Here is a 20,390-nt window from a genome sequence, read left to right as displayed (position 1 = left end):
CCCATTTAAGGTTAGTTTATATTCCCTCCTCAAATTGGCGATGAGGACCTTATCTCTTGGCTTGGATTTGAGTGCTTGCTTTAGAATCCTATGAATTCTCGAGCAGTTGGCGTCAAACCACTTGAGGGGCTTGGGAGGTCTCTGGGTTTGATTTGACGTCAAGTCCCTCGAGACTTGTGTACAAATGGATTCAAAAGCCTCTATAATTCCTTGATTAGGGGTCCTATCGTCCAGACAAAACCCTATATGGCCCTCAATTTTAGGAAGTAAAGATGCCATAAAATCTTCTGGGACCACCTTGCCTCACTTAAGCCGTCTACCCTGGTCGGTAGGTACCACTGCCGTCCAGACCTGGGAGCGGCCTACCCGTTTGCACTGGGAGATTCCCCATAACATCTCTAATAGCAAGGGATTCTGATCGCTATAGGATGAAGCAATAACCTTATATTTCCGGACCTTAGGGATCAGCCCTGGTGAGGCAAAAATATAATCTATGACGGACCCATGGTCCGTACCCTTGTAGGTGGCCGCTCTCTCCCCCCCCGTGTAATAAGGTTCATATAAATTAAAACTAGCTAAGAGTACTTCGAGCGCTTCTCCTGATTTTGTGTGTTCAAAATGAGGTGTAGTCGCCCCCATAAAACCCTCATATTCATCTGAATGGCAAGGAGAAACACATATGTGGGTGTTAAAATCGCCCATTAAGATGAGCTCAACAGTAGTGTATTTATTAAGACTAAATTTATTTAAAAAGGTTTCCAGGGGGGCAATGTGATCGGTGACTACTGCCCTCTCCCGGTAATTATAAAAATTAATTAATAGAAGTGTACAGACCGATGAGACAGTCCATTCCACAATTAGGAGGTTGGGGGAACCTGACTCTAATTGCTTAAAAGACCCACTGAGATGCAGGGAACAAAAGAGAAGTAGGCCCCCCTTTGCTCTCCCCGCAGAACTGGGTGTCGCCGGTACGGAGAAGCTGGCAAAACCATCCAACCAAGAAGTTGCTGAGATATCCCAGGATTCTTGGATGGCTATCACATCGTAGCAAGAAACAAAATTAACCCACAAAGGGTCTACCCTTTTAGCTCTCAGGCCTGCAACATTCCAGCTAATCAGTTTGCAGAGTGTTGACTCCTCCTCCCACTGGGGCCCAAGTTTGGGGGACGGCAATGAGGCTGGTTGTAAGTCAATATCCTCCATATCGGCGAGTGGGGCGAATCTATTAGACTGGACTGGATCCAAACCTGCTCCTATGGGGGTAGTTCTGCCCTGTGTTGCCCTATTAGGTACCACCCTCCATTCATTGACATATGCAGACTGCTGGGATGACCTACTGTATGGGGCTATAACAAGGTGTTTTCTAACTGGGGATGGATAGAAAAAGCCCAAAGGGACTGGTCTCATGTTCCCACTATCTTGTATCTCTGAGCCGTCCCAAAATAGCCTGTCTGCCAGATGTAAACTATCAAAGTTAACTATAATGCAGTCGCCCTTCACTGATTTAGGGCGGTGTCCAATCCATCCCACCCTTCTGGCCATTATAATCCGGTTAGAAATAACTGTTCCCCCACTACTGGAGTCAGCACACCATTGGCTGGCCTTGTGTATTAGAGCCGCTGTGGGTTCTATCTCCCCATGTGCTAATGGGGGTACCCCTATAAACACAGCGAGAAAGGGCGCAGTTGCCGGGGGGAGGTCCAGTTGTAATTGGCACTCCTTGGGCCTTAACCCCAATGCTGGGCTACTAACCCCCCTGGGCATGTCAGGGGCTACTGCGATTTCCTGGGTGCTAGGCAATCTGCTTTGGACCTTATCGGGGACCCCTTCTCTGGTGGTGTTTACGGCCTTTCCTTTGCACGATGGTGGGGGCGACAGAGGTAATGCAGCTTTCACAGTAGTGACTTCTGCTCCTGACATATCCGTCTTCTTACAAACCAGAGCACAATCAAGTTTTTTAACTAGATCGTCAATCATGGCACATTTCTTTAATAACCCAGCAAGGCATGTACTCATGGTATCAACAATGTCTTTAGCAATGTCTACTAACAGGGGTTCAATCCGTGTCACGAATAGCGCTTCCAAGTGCTCGCCAATTGAATCCATGTCCAACTGTTTACCAACTTTATCACCCTCTATCTTTTTCCTCTTTTTGGTGGGCGCTGTAGTTTGAAGTCCGGGCCCCAGAGGGTAACTGGAGGGCAAAGGTGCTATAGAGCAATCTTGGGCTTGACGAAGACCATCCTGCGGACACGGCAATGGTTTAAGCACGATCACTACAGGCTCTAATGGAATGTCAGGGGCGGGAGTTGACTCCAGTGTGTTGGGCTCTACGATGGGTGTGGGGGATAGCAAACCCAGCTCCTGTTGCGCAGTAGCTATTTCTTTGGACAAAGCCCCTACCGCAGAAGTCAAATATGAGATAATTGACTCTGAGTGTTTAGCGACCTTGGCCTTTTTGACAGAGTTAGTAAGGTTTTTGCGCTTACCCATGATGGTGATAGATGAAAAGGTGGGGGGCCCGGCCCTGCCTCCTCCTGCCCCGGACGGCCACAGACAGCCCGCCCTTTGCCTGGGCTTCGCCCGGCGCCGTCCGCGACGCGGAAGAAGCTGTCGCTGTTTAAGCGCCTCCGGGCGCAGCAGAACAGGAAGTGGGCGGTGCTGTAGGCTGTGCTCACTGGGAGCTGTAGTTCCCCCCACAGCTGCCGTGCAGTGTGGCAAGCAACGGCGGCGGGGGAAACAGGCAGCGTCAGGGCCCCAGGAGCGAACGCCGCGGCAAGTGCGGCAAGTGCAGTTAGGTCTCTGTGTCCCCCGCTTCTCAGTGGGAGCTGTCGCTGTTTAAGCGCCTCCGGGTGCAGCAGAACAGGAAGTGGGCGGTGCTGTAGGTTGTGCTCACTGGGAGCTGTAGTTCCCCCCCACAGCGGCCGTGCAGAGTGGCAAGCAACGGCGGCGGGGGAAACAGGCAGCGTCAGGGCCCCAAGAGCGAGTGTAGCGGCAAGTGCAGGTAGGTCTCTGTGTCCCCAGCTCCTCAGTGGGAGCTGTTGCTGTTTAAGCGCATCCGGGCGCGGCAGAACAGGAAGTGGGCGGTGCTGTAGGCTGTGCTCACTGGGAGCTGTAGTCCCTCCCCACAGCGGCCGTTCAGTGTGGCAAGCAACGGCGGCGGGGAAACAGGCAGCATCAGGGCCTCAGGAGCGAGCGCCGCGGCAAGTGCGGCAAGTGCGTGTTATTTACAACGTGACGCATCTGGGAGATGCGTCACGTTGTAAAGCCCTGTGCCTTAAGGAGGCGTTATGGCGCAGGGGGGATGTTCCTGCGCAGGAACGCCTGCTAAAAATGGCTAAGTGAAATCTACAAGATTTCACTCAATCACTTTTAGGCCAATGCTAGGTCAAAACCCTGTGCCTGATTGAAGCAGGCGTAAGGCTTGACGCAGCATTAGTTGAATGGGCCCCCCAGGAGCATTGCTGGAGCTGCATCGTGCATGCGACGCAACTCTAGCAATGCTACACCTTTACGGCACAGATGCATCACGCATCTGTGCCGTTTTTGTCCCATGGTGTGCCACATTATAAATGTGGAACATCAGTGGTGGCGCTCGGGTGGTTTTGCTTGTCATAGGTTACTTGGCGCATCGCTGCTGATTTGCAGAAATGCACCATGTATCGTACGTCTGCCTCATTGTTTCAGTCACTCTTTTACTTCACTTTCTTCAGTCACTATACCTTCTTTACCTCACTCATTTTCTCAGTCCCTTACTCCATTTTTGTCATTCATTTCAGCTAGCCATTTATACACTACACATTCATTCAAAAGAAAGATGACACAGTGCATAAGAAATAGAGCTCTTTTTGGAAAAATGAGTTAGTTCTGAAAAGAACTTTTTTTTTGGTTTTGTTATTTTGTATTTTTTTTTTAACAAAGTTTTATACTTTTTTGGGGGGTTTTGAAACGCAAACTGAAATCCTGAACTTCAAAAGTGTTCAACAGGAACAACAAAAAACTGAAATTAAAAAAAATTATCGCCTTCTTGTGCACACATGCTCCATGATGCGCTTTTCAACAAGCACAACTTATTTGTTCTGAGTATACAAGAATTTTGTTGCGCTTGTTTCACCTCATGTGCACCTTCTTTAAATATGGCCTCAGGTCCAGTTCAGCAGTTGGTGGTGATGGAGGTGTTGCCGAAGAAGTGCTGGCCACAGCTGGTGGCAGTTGTGTGGCCAGGTTTCTGGTGGATGCCTTCGCAAACTGTGTAGGATGAACTTGCCTCACATGCCTAATCATAGTATGTATGGAGAAGGAATATTTTTTGGAAGGGTTTCCCCTTGAAAGAACTGTGTCACAAAGGTTGCATGTGACCTTTGGCGCATTCACCTTTTTTTGGTCCTCTGGATAGCAAAAAAATTGCCAAATGAAGGATTCTTTGACTCGCCGATGAGGAACACGATGTTGGTCATCAGATTCTGATGAAGATGAATCTTGTCTGGCAGCCATTTCAAGTTCTTGTCAGTGAATCTGGAGAGGGTCCTTCTTCCACAAGACTGAAACAGATAGTGAGGGAAATGGGTGGGGTTCCTGAAGATTCTAGAGCTGAAACTATTATAAACCAATGAAAAGTGTTGTTTTTGTGTCACATAACTTAATGTGCGCACCCGGTCGCGCACGTCACTTTAAAATGGCGTTTTGCCCGATTTTCATAAAAGTTTCAAAACGTAAAAAGGAGGCAAGGTAGATATACCCTGACCTCCTAGACCTTCTCAAGGGGTCCCAGAAGAATCTCGACGGGCCCAAAAACTTTTTTTTGTTGTTGAAAAATAGCGGGGTGCGCGCACCCGGTCGCGCACCCCGTCTCAAAATGGCGTTTAACTCGATTTACATAAAAGTTTCAAACCGTGAGAAGGAGGCTTGGTAAACACTCCCTGACCCCCTAGGTATTCTCAGGGGGTCCATTAAGGACCCCCAAGGCCCAAAAAATCCTTTATTTTTTAACTAAAAAGTTGCAGGGTGCGCGCACCCGGTCGCGCACTTCGGGTTAAAATGGCGTTTTACCCGATTTACTTAAAAGTTTCAAAACGTTAAAAGGAGGAAAGATAGACAGTCCCTGACCCCCTAGAGTTTCTCAGGGGGTCCCTAAACAACTCCGACGGGCAAAAAAAACTTTTTTTTTTTTTTAAATTGTGGGGTGCGCGCACCCGGTCGCACACCTCACAATTGAATAAAAAAAAAAAAGTCAAGTCATGTGACTCAAAAACAGCATTTTTCATTGGTTCATAGTAGTTTCAGATCTAGAATCTTCAAAACCCCACCCATTTCCCTCACTATTTGCTTTATTCTCCTGGAAGAAGGACCCTTTTTGGAGCTGGAAGCAGAAAAAAGAACAGGATGGCAGAAAGACAAGAAACATCATCTTCTTCTTCTGACTCCCACATGGAATATCGCCAGCCAGCTAAGAAAGGGAAATCTTCTTTTATTTGGAAGTTTTTTACTTTTCCTGAGCATCAAAAAAAGGTATATGCCCCTAAAGTAACGTGTACCCTTTGTGGTTCTGTTCTTTCAAGGGGAAACCCTCTTAAAAAATACTCTTTTTCTATCCATACCATGGTAAGACATGTAAAAAATGTGCACCCTGTGCAATATGCCCAAGCAGCCACAAGAGCTTTGGCCCAGCAGATTCCACCAGCTGTGGCCAGCACATCTACAGCTCCACCTCCATCGCCAGCAACAGCAGAAATGGACGTTAGGCCATATTTAGCACATGTGCATATGCGGTGCAACAAATGTTTTGATAATATTGTTTATGGAGAACAGAGCCTGAATCTAATTGAATGCATGATTCAGAATCATAAATGCTCTGAAAGGAGATAATTTTTTTCCTATTTTTCATTTATTTTGTTCCGGTTGAACAGTTTCCTTGTTGCAGTTCCTGGATTTTCTTAAAAAAAAAAAAAATCTCAAAATTTAAAAAAAGGGAAAAAAAATATAAAACAACAAAAGAAAAAAAAACAGTTCTTTTCAGAACTCATTCAATTCTCTAAAAAGAGTTATATTCTTAAACACTGTGTCGTTCATTTTTTTGAATGAAAGCGTAGTGCATAAATGAGTGATTGAAATGACTGAGAGAAGGAAGGGACTGAGGGAAAGAGTGAGAAAAAGGGAGTATGGTGAGTGACAAAAGAGGAGTTGAAGAGTAACTGAAAGAAGGGGACTAAGGGTAGGGGAGTGAGTTAAGGGGACTGAAAAACTAAAGGAAGGGCAATAAAGAAAGGAGAAAAAAAACTACTTTCAGTGTTTTGATGTTGTATTTAAATTCATAATAAAAAAAAAAGAATTTTACACATATTTTATTTAGGGGTTAGCATTTAAAAAACCTTCCAAATTCACTTAAAAAAACATAGGTTTTACACACATTATAGTTAGGAATTAGCATTTAAAAAACCTTGCAAATTCACTGAAAAAACCATAGGTTTTACACACGTTATAGTTAGGAATTAGCATTTAAAAAACCTAGCAAATTCATTGAAAAAACCATAGGTTTTATATCAGTTATAGTTAGCTGGACAATTTACTCATACAAAACCATTGAAATTCCCACGTTATAGTTAGTTGTACTCAGTATAACTGGCGCGCCCGCAAAGCACTGCTAATGACGTCACATATTACATCACTCATGACATAGTCAGTGACATCACTCATGATATCACTGATGACATCTCAAATGACATCACTGATGACATCATCCTTGTGAAAAAATGGCAGACTCTCTCTCAGTGTAATATAAGTTTTGATACACACATTGAAAACTAGAATCAAATAATTACAAAACAATGGAGAAACTAATTCCACTTACAACAATCTATTCAGAAATTGCAAAATCTACATACACATTCGCTCATTCACCAACATATCTATATAGTTACTCATACACATACTCAATCATCATAAATACCCATTCATCTATACATTTTGTTACAAAACGACACTCATCCTTAGAGTTACTCACACACATACTCACACAAGCAAATAAATTATAAAACACCCATACACTTGCTTATACAGCTATACATACACCACTACTCTTACTTCTACAGAAACGTACACATACGTTTTTTACTAAAACTATAGGAACAAAAAAGTATTTATACAGAAACTCTTACAATTTCTCACTCTCACACATACTTACCTATATGCATCAATTCTTACTTATAGTAATTTAAAACATATGTAGTTACTCATAAAGAAATGATTCTGACAGTCATTCACTCACTAACACACTTATACACACACTCATCCATCCATACAGTCGTGCACACATGCTGTCTTCAAAACATATGCAAACAGTAAGGCACTCATTCATTCATATATGCACAAAGTAATACCTCCCACCAAACTTAACAGACACTCATACTAATACTCAAAAAACTAACTAATAACCCATATAGACAATCATGTAGCTACTCACCAACGTAAGCATCCGTCTATAGATAAAGGGAGACAGTGATACAGATATTTACTACTTTAAACAATAAATGATAATACATATATTTAGTAACATACACTTAATAAATTAGTTATACAATCAATTTAAAAAAAACATCCATTTAAACTCTAATTTAATCATTTGTTCTTCCATCGATGTTTAGGTACACATATATAAAATATATCTTTTTTTTTATCAGAAAGATACACATTCACTGGATGAGGTCCTCAGTGATGTCAATTGAGATGTCATCAGTGATGTCATGAGTGATGTCACTGACTATGTCATTAGTGATGTAATATGTGACGTCATTAGCAGTGCATTGCGGGCGCGCCAGTTATAGTGAGTACAACTGACTATAACGTGGGAATTTCAATGGTTTTGTATGAGTAAATTGTCCAGCTAACTATAACTGATATAAAACCTATGGTTTTTTCAATGAATATATATATATATATTTTTTAACAGTAAACATGTTTGGATGATTATTATATTTGAAAGTATACTTACATTTTTCTTGCTTTAATTTTCTTGATGTATATTTTATTGATTGTTGATGTTTATTCACTGTTTTTTTTCTGCTGGTTGAAAAGCAAAATGTTATTTTTATTAAAATGTTATATTTAATTATTTAATTATATTATTTTGTTTATTTAATTTCTATTTTTATTTTGTTGAGAAAAAAATACTTACTATTTTTAGTTGATAACGTTTGTTTCGTTGATGTCGTCGTATTTTGAAGTTTGTAGAAACTGTGAAGAGAAAAATAGTTGGTTTTTAATTTTTTTTTATTAGTTTGTCGTATTTGTTGATTAATTTGTTGATTAATGTCTTACTTTGTTTTATGCTTTCTTTTAATATTGCTGTTGTTCTTGTTTTCAAAGTTAATCCTTGTTTTGATTTTTTTTAGGTGGAGTTTTAGTGAAGTGTAATCTGTGAAATGTAAAATAAAAGGTTACAGTTTCAGTATATTTGACTATTTTTCTTTTTTGGTCTATATTTATTTAATTGAAGAAAAAAACTACTTACTAATTGTAGTTGATGACGTTTATTTCGTTGATGTTGTTGTATGTTGAAGTTTGTAGCAGCTGTGAAGAGAAAAGTATTTTGGCGGGGATAAATGGCGGGTGGGAAGTTATGGCTGGTGGATCGCCACCGCCGATCAGGCGTTGGCGATCTACCTGCCTTCATAATGGCCCCCTTAGTGTTTTATGTGTTTGACGTAGTTTTGGATAGAAGTATGTGTAATGCAGTGTTAGTTATGTGTTGTTTAATTATGTCATCTTGTATTTAAAGTTAATAATAATGTTTATGGGTTTGTACATGTTATTGTGAGTGGGCATTCTTTTTTTTTCTTTACAAGATTTCCAGTTCGTGAACAGACGGTGGTAATGGTGAGTTTATTTTTTTTTATAAAGGAAAATGTATTTTGTTCTTTTAAAACAAGTTACTTTACATTTCCTATTATTTTTCGGGATTGTTGGAGCATTTTTTTTAAACCTACTTTTGGGGTTTTTCAGGGTTTGGATATTGAGAGGATTGCATCGTTGAAGCCTTTTTTAGCAGTTCTATTTTTGCGTTTCTTCTTACCTAATTTTGGGGTTTTTGAGGGTTTTGTTTTTGAGAGGATTGGGTCTTTGGAGCCTTTTTTCTACAGTTGGATTCTTACATTTTTTTCTGGGATTTATTTTCAAATTCATTTGTCTTTTGATTTATCTACTATGGATTTATTGGTTTTCCAGGATCGTCTACTGCTACATAATTGTACGTTATTTTTTATGATTATGGGAGTGAAATGTGTCTTGTTACATTGGTTTGTTTTTTCTTTTTTCTTTTAATAAATATATTATGTCATATATTTTTGCGTTTGTTTTTAAATTTTAAATGACATAATTACAATTATTAATTTAAAAAAGTACAATTATGTTGTTTACATGTTTTGTTATTTTAAAATGTTTATGATGTTTAGCACTGTTTTTTATTTAAAGTATAGATTTAGCAATCATGTCTAGGTATTCTAGCTCTTTGGTTTTTGTAAATAGTAGAGTTTTGTGTTTTAGGTATTTATACATTGTTTTAGTTTGTTTACTGAGTTTAGGGCCGATTTGAGTTAGGGATTGCTCTAGTCTTAGCTCTTGATAGCTCTGTTCTATTTTGGTAGCTTCTATAAGTGTATATAGGGTTGGTTGTCCTCTTACTATTGTGGCTTGGAAGGGGTTATGCCCTCCTTTCACTGCGTTGTTGGCATTAGCTTTTTTGAGCTAGAGTGCTATTGTAGACATTCCACCAGGGGATTTGGAACTTTGGGGTCCATTAGGATCCGTCCGCCATCCCGGTGGAAACGGGACCATCTGCCACATGTGCGGCGGTCTCGCCATATCAATTATGATGCGCCCGCCACAGTGGCGGGCGCATCCAGCATTTTTAACATTGTGGTGGGCGGTGCTCTCAGCACCGCCTGCCGCAATGCTAAAAATGCACGTTGTACATTTCAATGCACAACACGACAGGTACCGCGCGGTGCCTGTCATGTTGTACATCGAAATGCTGGGGGGTACCATAGGTACCCCCATGTGCACACCCCACCCCCCCTTCACCCTGGGGGCCTGCAATGGGCCCCCAAAGCAAAGACCGTATGCCTTTCCATGGCGGTACGCATACCCCGAAGCCCATCCTAATATGGCTGGCGGTGTCTGATAGACACCGCCACCATATTAGACCTTTTCCGCCGCGGTCGCAAGGCTACTGCGGCGGAAAAACGGTGGACAGTCTTTCCGTCCGCCGAGGTCCCCCCCGCCATTGTAATATGGTGGGGGTAAATTGCTGGCAGACGGTGAGGGATGGTGGATTGATCGCTCCCACCTGCATGGCGGTGGCGATCCGTCCGCCATCCTAATCGGCCCCTTGGTTTGTCTACGGTGCCCTGACCTATGTAGCCTTCCCACCCAAGTGTCCTCAAAGTAGTCTAGGAAGGTAGTTAGTTTAGTTTTGTTTGCTTGATAGAAAGGGATTTCAAGAAGTATGTTATAATTAAGGCTCCAATGTTTTCCATTTTTACTGTTTTAAACAGACAAATACAGACAGAAAACATTAGTTTTCTTGTCTGTATTTATTTTTAAATGTGGATAAAAATGAAAATTGGGTTGCTATTTGAGTAATTCTAAATACTGTCTGCCATGACTGCCAGGCCGATAGATGTGTGAATTCATAGTTAAGGGGGTCAAAAAAGAAAGGAATTTTTGTAAAAAGGCTTTAGCAGTGGTAGCTATGCACAAGGTTGATACTGAAATTTGCATATTTTCATATATGTGCACTGATTTCTCTGCTGTGGGTGTTCACAACACTGAATCCTGGCAGACATTCAAGCATGAGTGCATATTTATTGGTTAAATAAATGTGGACATATACTAATTTCAGCTTCATTTTTCCACAAAGCCCATAATAAATATGGGTAAATACAGATAAAATTAGAAAAAAATAAATATGGATAAATACAGACGGAAATGGTAAAAAAATAAACACCATATTACCAGGAGCCCTAGTTATAATGGTTGACTACTTCAGTTGTTGGTACATAGGCCAGGGCTATTAATTTTTTTATGTGGTAGGCAAAGTTGCTATTGGTGACGTAAACAATACTTAAAGTAAATTTTTGTAGGTGTCTCCAGATACCTTGGTTAAAGTGGTAATAGTAACCTTGTATTGAAGTGTGTGGGTATATTTTTCAAATTGATTGAATCATTGCTTGTTCAAAGTCAATGATAATTTTTTGTAGAAAGTAATTGTCGGTGTGTTGGTTTATTATTGTTAGGAGCGCTATGTAGGTGGTGTTTTGTTTATTAGGGAGTAGTGCGTATGTGAAGGGGATGTAAGTGTCTTCATATTCGCTGTGGATTGTATAGTGTTGATAAAAAGGCATGGGGCAAACTTTGAGTGTGCCATCCATCATCCATGTTTTGCAGTTTTTAAGTTTTTGTGAGCTGTTGGTGACAAAGATGATAATTCTTTTTTCATGACTGTTATTGTCATGAAGAAGTAATTTTTTTTTTTTTTTTATATCCTCATTCGCGTGCATGGCTCCAATCTATCAAAACAAAACTGCCACAGAGCAGAGAAGCAGGCATGCCACTGTACTGTCTCAGCATAGGCTGGCAGGGATAACATAGTGAGGATGGCAACAGAATCCCAACAGTGACTGTTGGCGAGCCAGAAGCCTCTGACAAGCGGGCTATTTTGTTGATCGATAGCGCCCGACTCACCGGGGCCCCAAAAGTATTGGTACATGCTGCAGCAGAACCTGAAGGTGAACCATGTCTGCGTAATCATAGGCCCTGGGGGGAAAAAAACCCAGGTTCAATGTGACCCATCCAGCTGATACCAAAAGGCTCTCTTTCCTGATTCCCTCCCCTTGCCAGGTCGAGTTTCGAGATTTGGAGGATAGAGGAACGCCATTCAAAGAAAGTAGGCGGCAAGGCATCCTTCCAATGTCTGCAAATTTCCCTGCGAGCCGCCAGAATGGAATAAAACACCAGGTTCGAGGCTGAGCTACAGGATTTCCCACTCAGGCCAAAGATGACAAGACCACGATCTATGGAGAAAGGAAAATCCAATATCGAGGACAGTTTGTTGCTTATGGAGTCCCAGAAGGAGGTAATTTGCGGGCATTCGAAAAACATATGTATATCGGACGCTGCCTCCAAGCCACATCTTGCACAAGCGACCGGACCTGTCAGAGAAAATTTAGACAGCCTCTGCGGGAATAGTAGGCCCTATGCATTGTGAATAAATGGTTCCTTCGGAGCCAGGCGGGTTTAACCAAGTCCCACAACACCCTACATGAAGTTGTCCAGAGTTCTTCCACGTCTTTTCCTGGTATCAACTCACCCCACAATAACGTTGGAAGACAAAAGTTGCCATCAACTTCCTCTAAGATCATGTTATACCAAAGCGAGATCTCTTCTTTACAGGGGGTTTATCAACCAGACACGCCTCTAATTTGCTTTCTCCCCCTATAGGCAAGTTGCTGTTCCGCGTAGACTGTATATGAGGCGCCTGAGCCCAACTTAAGATTTGTAAGTATTTAAATCTTGAAAGTCTTGTCCCAACTTTGTTGACCAAGTAGTTCCATGGAAGTAAAGATCCGTCGATAAACAAGTCGCCCCAAGATGTAATTCCATTCTCTTTGAGTGGTAATGCTAATGCATCTCCCGTCCAGGCTGGGGGCGCAGGTAAATCCCATATTGGAGCTCTACTAGAATGATAACTTAGTTTAATCGAGAGCCTCACTTTGTACCAGGTGTTAGCCATTCCCTGTAGTACCTTCAGTTTTATTTTATTTTTAAATTTGGGGTGTCCGAATTTAAACAAAAAACTACCCTGCCCTACACCCTCACAGCTTAGCAGGGTGGAAAACATAAGGCCCACGCCTGTCTCCGTAGGTGTTTTCAAAAGCATTCGTGCGTGTGATAACTGAAATGCCCACGCATAAGCCTGGAGATCAGGGCCCGCCAACCCGCCCTTCTCCCTTCGTCGCCTTATCTTTTTCCAAGCAATTCTTGGATTCTTGTTGTTCCAAATAAATGAGGAAATCTCGCTCTGCAGCTTTGAAATTATATTCGGATCAAAAAACAACGGAATTGAATTAAATAAAAAGGAAACCTTCGGCAGTATAGACATTTTAACAAGGTTTACCTTCCCCAAGATGGTAAGCGGGAGATGCGCCCAAGCTCTCATTAGTTTTCGGCACTGCGCTGCTACTATAGCAAAGTTTGAAGGGGCGATCAATTTTATATCTTTATCTATATTTATCCCCAGGTACCTCAAGTTGACACTTGATATTTGTCTGTGCATATTTAAATCTACATTCCATGACATCGACTCAGTTTTGGAGGCATTCACCTCATATCCTGAAACCCTACCAAATTCTAGGGCTAAGTCTATAGCCGCTGGGAATGCTGTATTAATGTCTGATGAAAATATCATAATATCATCAGCGTAGAGGGCTACTTTTTTGACCCATTCGCTATAAACAAAAGATTTTATTGTGGTGTCTTCCCTTAATTTCTGCGCAAACGGCTCAATGTATAAATCGAATAACAGGGGCGACAGGGGGCAACCCTGTCTCGTACCCCTCGTTACCTGAAATGGCTCGGATAGGCCCCCATTAATCAGTATAGAGGCAGACGGACTCCTATAGAGCAAATGTATAGCTCTGCGGAACTTATCCCCCACGTTGAATTTCAACAAGGCCTCCGACAGGTACAGCCAATTCACCCTGTCGAAGGCCTTGGTGGCATCCAACGTGAGAACCGACAGGGGCATGCCTTCCTTCGTTGCAATATCTATAGCGCCTATAAGATCATAAATAAGCTCATATAACTGCCTCCCCTTTACAAAGCCTTTTTGATTGGGATGCAGTATATCCTGGGCTACCTGACCAAGCCTCTTAGCCAATATTGTAGCAAAGATCTTATAGTCGGCATTTAATATCGAAATTGGCCGATACGAGCCACAGTCGGCTGGGGGCTTTCCTGGCTTCAAGATAAGTGTTATGGAGGCGTTGTCCCAGGAGGCAGGAGGGACCTCACCTTCCCTCAATATCTGCTTGAACAAAGTCGCCAGGACGGGAGCAACCTCTAATAGCAAGTTTTTGTAAATTTCAGACGGCAAGCCGTCAGTTCCTGCAGCCTTACCTCCCTTAACTCCCCGTATAGCCTCCTCTAACTCTGCCTTGGTTATTTCCTTGTCTAGGAAATTACTCTGTTCGACCGACAAAGATGGTAGAGAGATATCCTCCAACCAACTCGTAATACTTTCAGACGTCACACTGAGGTCCTCCTGGTATATTGCCTGGAAGAAATCCTTAAAGGTTGCCCTAATGTCTGCATCTTTTGTAAGGGTACCTCTATCTGTTGTAACCGACTCAATAATATTTCGTGCCCGATCGGATTTTGCTTTCCATGCCAGCAACCTACCGGCCCCCTCCCCATATGAAAAGTGAGATAGTTTGCTGGCCTCCCATCTCTGTAAAATACGCTTATCGAGAACAGAAGACAGTTTATTTTTCAAAACTACCAAGTTTTCGTGTTTCAGGGATAAATCATGATTACCATCAACCCTGCAATCATCGATGTCTGTCTGCACTGCTGTCATACTGGCTTCGATGGAAGACACCTCTTCCATATACTGCCTTCTTCTGTAAACAGTCCTATTTTTTATCAGTCCTCTTAGTGTGCACTTAAAAGCGTCCCAAACAACACCAAGTGGTGCTGAACCAGTATTAATTGTGAAGAATTCCCGTGCTTCAGATTGAATGAACTCTATATCCTCCGTGGAGGTAAGGAAAGATCTATCAAAAGACCAGATCCTAATGGGAAGCTTAGCCCCCCACTCAAGTTCTAACATCATGGACGAATAGTCAGAAAGATGTGAAGGAGCATAGCCTACATTCTTAACTGAGTCAAGAAGTAATTTTTTATCTTTGTGGGTGATGGTGTATTTCGGTAACATTTCTTTTTCTGCAGAAAATTGGAGAATTGGGGTGTTTGAACTGTAGCTCTTTTAGTCCTGGCAATTAAGCTTTTTGGAGTGGTGATAGATGGCAGTTGTCCTGTGACATGTTCAGGTACCCTAGTTAACCAGTGTTTGGGTATTGGTCTGTTGGGAGCTGGTACTTGCTTCTCTGAAAGTTTCTATAGCATCTCTGGCTTCGATTACAGTCATATTGGGGGGATGGTTATGTTCTCTGACATTAACTACATTTGTTTCTACTGTAGTGGCTCTCACATAGCAAGAATTGGAATAATATTTACTGCATTTCCAATGTGTTTTGTTTCCAATTATTTTTTCTTGTGTATCCCATGCGTATCTACATGTAGCCCATGTAGCACAGAAGCTGTTTCCTTTTTTGTGAAATTATGAATTTTGCTCCTTCTGCTATTTTTTTGTCTATCTGTGAATATGTGTATATATATACATATATATATATTTTTTTTTTCTTTTTTTTTCTTTAACAGTAAACATATTTGGATGATTATTATATTTGAAAGTATACTTACATTTTTCTTGCTTTAATTTTCTTGATGTATATTTTATTGATTGTTGATGTTTATTCACTGTTTTTTTTCTGCTGGTTTAAAAGCAAAATGTTATTTTTATTAAAATGTTGTATTTAATTATGTTATTTTGTTTATTTAATTTCTATTTTTATTTCGTTGAGAAAAAAACACTTACTATTTTTAGTTGATAACGTTTTTTTCGTTGATGTCATCGTATTTTGAAGTTTGTAGAAACTGTGAAGAGAAAAATATTTGGGGGTCCATTAGGTTGACGGGCGGACTTTGTCCGCCCGTAATCTAGCGGGGTTTGGGACCGCCCGCCATAGGGGCGGGGGTCCCGGGGGTTGTATTAGGATGTGCCCGCCACAGTGGCGGGCACATCCTGTATTTTTAGCATTGTGGCGGGTGGTGCTCTCTGCACCGCCTGCCACAGTGCTAAAAATGCTTTCCAGCATTTGCATTTACAAAGAGGCAGGCACCGCGCGGTGCCTGCCGCTTTGTAAATGCAAATGAAGGGGGGCACTACAGGTACGCCCCGTGTGCACCCCCCTACTGTCCTTCACTCTGGGGGCCTGCAGGGGGCCCCCAGAGTGAAGTCCGCATGCCTTTCCGTGGCGGCATTGCCGCCACGGAAAGGCATTGTGAAATGCCTATCATAGTATGGCTGGCGGTGTCTAATAGACACCGCCACCACTTTCCGTCCGCCGAGGTCCCCCCACCATACTAATATGGCGGGGGGAAAACGAGAGTTGATGGCGGGCGGATTGCCCCCGCCAGGCTGGCGGTGGCCACCGCCATCCTGGAGAGGGCAATCCGCCCACCATCATAATGGGCCCCCAGGTTTTATATTTTTGTATTTTTTATTAGTTTGTTGTATTTGTTGATTAATTTGTTGATTAATTACTTACTTTGTTTTATGTTTTTTTAATATTGCTGTTGTCCTTGTTTTCGAAGTTAATCCTTGTTTTGATTTTTTTTAGGTGGAGTTTTAGTGAAGTGTAATCTGTGAAATGTGTAAAATAAAAGGTTATAGTTTCAGTATATTTGACTTTTTTCTTTTTTGGTCTATATTTATTTAATTGAAGAAAAAAAATACTTACTAATTGTAGTTGATGACGTTTATTTCGTTGATGTTGTTGTATGTTGAAGTTTGTAGCAGCTATGAAGAGAAAAGTATTTGTTCATATTATTTGTTTTTTTTATTTAATTTAGGTAGCTTTATTTGTTGGTTAATTTATACTCTCACTTATTATATTTTGTCTAATGTTGATTTTGTACTTGGTTTAAAACTTAATATTTGTTTTGAGTTTTTTGGGTGGAGTTATTGTGCAGAATATTCTGTGTAACTCTTTGTGTTGAATTTTCTAGGTGGAGTTTTAGTGAAGTTAAATCTGTGATATGTAAAGGAAACATGATATAGTTTTTTTTAATTAAGTTATTTATTTAGTTACAAAGTGTTGTGCTTACCTTTATTGAGCGATTTTCGGAATAGTTGTATGTGTAATTCTTTTCGTTCAGTGTTCTCTCTCACAAAGGTTTGCTTTTTCTCCATGGTTGTCCGTTATACGGCAAATTTTATGTTAATAAATTGATTGGTTTTTTATGTGTTTATTTAATTAGTTAGAGTTTTTTATTGGTTTGTGTTAGTGTAGATAGCTTTTTTGAATTTTTTAGCTGTTACCCTTTGATTCGTTTAACATTTATTATATGTATTTATTGTTTGTTTTTATTTTGTTTATTGTTGTTATTTAAATTTATATGTAGATAAATGTGATATATTTTGTTACATATGATATATATATGTGTTTGTTTATTTTTGGTAGTTGTGATATATTTTTAATGTTGTATTCTTTGTTAATTTGTTTTTGGATTTTTAATTTATTTGTTTTAATTAATTTTATAATTTTTTTGTTTGTTTAAATTATTTCGTAAATGTTATTTTATTATATTATTGTAAATAGTATTTTTATATGTGTAAATGTTATTTTCGATATCGTTGAGCACTTCCTAGGACTGGAACCCTCACTCTGGCTACCCGCACAGCGGATTTATCGCTGATCGCGGACTCGGTCCAAAACAAACATTTACCGACGCCATTGCTGGCGTGCACAGAGGCCACGCCCCCTCGAGGCCACGCCCCCCATCCAAGTATAAAAGCGCTGAGAACTAGCGCTCGTCAGAACGGTACTCCTGAGGCGGAAGCCGGGAGCGTACTTGTATTTTTCTTAAAATTTGAGTGTCACTTGTTATTGATTGTGTTTTTAAAACCCACCTCATCTTGAGCACTTCCTAGGACTGGAACCCTCACTCTGGCTACCCGCACAGCGGATTTATCGCTGATCGCGGACTCGGTCCAAAACAAACATTTACCGACGCCATTGCCGGCGTGCACAGAGGCCACGCCCCCTCGAGGCCACGCCCTCCAGTGTCCTTCCCTCACTAATAAATATGTGCCTTTGGCGGAAGCGCACCGGACGAGCGCAGCGGGCGCGCCGTCAGCCGAAGGCGCGCCTAAGGCAAGCCCGTCTGCGCCCATCCGCGCCAGGACGAGCCTAGGGCCAGGGACTCCGGACCATTCCACTCAAGCAAGGCTGCTATACTCTAGAGATTCCCTGCTTCAACTGAACCAGCTCCTACAGCCTTCCTGCACTAATATCCTTAAAGGTGAGAACTCTCGTGCCCACTGTCCTCATTGCCCGTTCAAATTTACTTCAGCTCTGAATAACAAAACACCCCCGACCATCACAAAAATGGCTTTGCTAAACTTCAGATCTTTGCCCAAACATGCTCAGGAAATACACATGATACTAGAAGAGGAGCATCTTGAGATTCTGTTCCTTACAGACACATGGCTCACCCCAGACTCGGACTATGATATTGTTCAGGCGTTACCCCAGGGCTACCTCCTGCAACACCTAGACCGAGTGAAGGGAAAGGGAGGAGGGATTGCTATTATCCACAAGGACCATTTGACTTGTAGATTTCATAACAGTCCCTTAGTGGACTGTGAAAATGTACACTTTAGCATTCAACTGTCCCCATGTTACTCCCTCTCAGGAGTTCTCATCTATCGACCACCGGGGCCTTTGGGCCAATTCTGTAGCTCTCTCTTGGAATTTTCTACGGTCACATCGAGCACTTCGTCCAACATGATAATCTTAGGGGATCTCAATATCCATTTTAAGAACAGCGATGACAATACCGCATCGGAATTACTAACAGAACTGGCTAATCTTCATCTCCATCTTCAGAGCGACCAACCCACGCATATGCTTGGAAACATACTCGATCCTATCATAAGTAATATTGACGATCTTAAAACTAATGCCCCGATCCCCCTGCCATGGTGGGATCATCTGATCATTCCCTTTAGGTGGGAGATCTCTAATATCTCTCCTCCCAACAAACCTCCCGGCAAACCTATGCGTCGCTGGGCCAAACTAGACACCAAGAAATGGAAACAGGCTTTGGAACTTCTTGAATCCACCCATGAAACAGACCCTGTTATAGCAAATATGGAGTTTTCCTCGTGGATTGAAAACTGTCTCAACACGATCCTTCCAAAAAAACCTAATCTGACCTCTCGAAAAAAAACTTCCTCCCCATGGTTTACCCAGGAGACTCGCCATCTGAAGAAGCTCTGTAAAAGAGCCGAAAGAGTGTGGCGGAAAGACTTCGACCCTAATAGTAAAAAGGATTATAGACTGTCTATTCTGAATTATAAAAAAGCCCTGAAAAAGGCCTAAGCCGCCTTCTTCCAAGAGAAAATTAGTGCGGCATCCTGCTCGTCGAGAGAGACTTTCCTAATCGTAAAACAACTTCTAAAAACCCCAGAACCCGCAGGCTCGACCAATCCTTCGGATAATCATTGTGATAAGTTGGCTACATTCTTTGACCAAAAGATCCAAACTATTTTACAGCAACTCCCGCCCCTCTCTCCTATGGACCACTTGCCGTCCGCAATGCAGGACAATAATCTTAACATATTCACTCCCATAAGCCTGGACACTCTGTCCCCCATCCTCCACTCACTTAAGAGTGGCTCTCCGTCAGACCCCGCCCCAGTACAAATCTTAAAACAGGTAGCATCTACCATCCTTGGACCAATGGTAAACGTGATCAATGCCTCTCTGATAAACGGATTGGTACACCCTAGTTGGAAGAAGGCGAAGGTTAGGGCACTACTCAAAAAACCTAACTTAGATCCCCTCAACCTATCCAACTTTAGACCGATTTCTCTCCTCCCGTGTATCAGCAAGATAACGGAAAAATTCATCAACTCTCAGCTGTCTAATTACCTCGAAATCAACTAACTACTCAAATCCTCACAGACAGGTTTTCGCCCGGGTCAGGGCACCGAAACAGCTATGGTGACGGTGGTCGAGGAAGCCAGGAAGATCGTGGATGCAGGAGGATCAGTGGCAGTGATCCTCCTGGACCTGAGCACGGCCTTCGACACGGTCAACCACCAGATCCCGGCTCAGCGACTATGGGATCTTGGGATCACAGGTACCGCCCTGGCTTGGCTGAAATCATTCCTTCAGGACCGCTCATTCCAGGTGACAGAGGGCATCTACATGTCCAAAGAGACCCCTATACGTTGCGGAGTGCCACAGGGCTCCTCTTTGAGCCCTACGCTCTTCAACGTATACATGGCCCCCCCTGGAAAAGATAGTCATTCAACATGGGATCAAACTCCTGACGTACGCAGATGACACGCAGCTGGTTGTCTCTCTTACTCAGCAGGAAAACCCCACCATCGACATCTAGTCCTGTCTGAGAGATATAGTCAGCTGGATGGACAGATCTCACTTGAAGCTTAATAGCGACAAGACGGAGATTCTGGTGATGGGTAA

Source organism: Lissotriton helveticus, chromosome 3_1, assembly GCF_964261635.1.
Source record: "Lissotriton helveticus chromosome 3_1, aLisHel1.1, whole genome shotgun sequence".
In the NCBI taxonomy this organism is placed as follows: domain Eukaryota; kingdom Metazoa; phylum Chordata; class Amphibia; order Caudata; family Salamandridae; genus Lissotriton; species Lissotriton helveticus.
The sequence above is the reverse complement of the archived record's forward strand: the minus strand, read 5'-3'. Positions refer to the sequence as shown.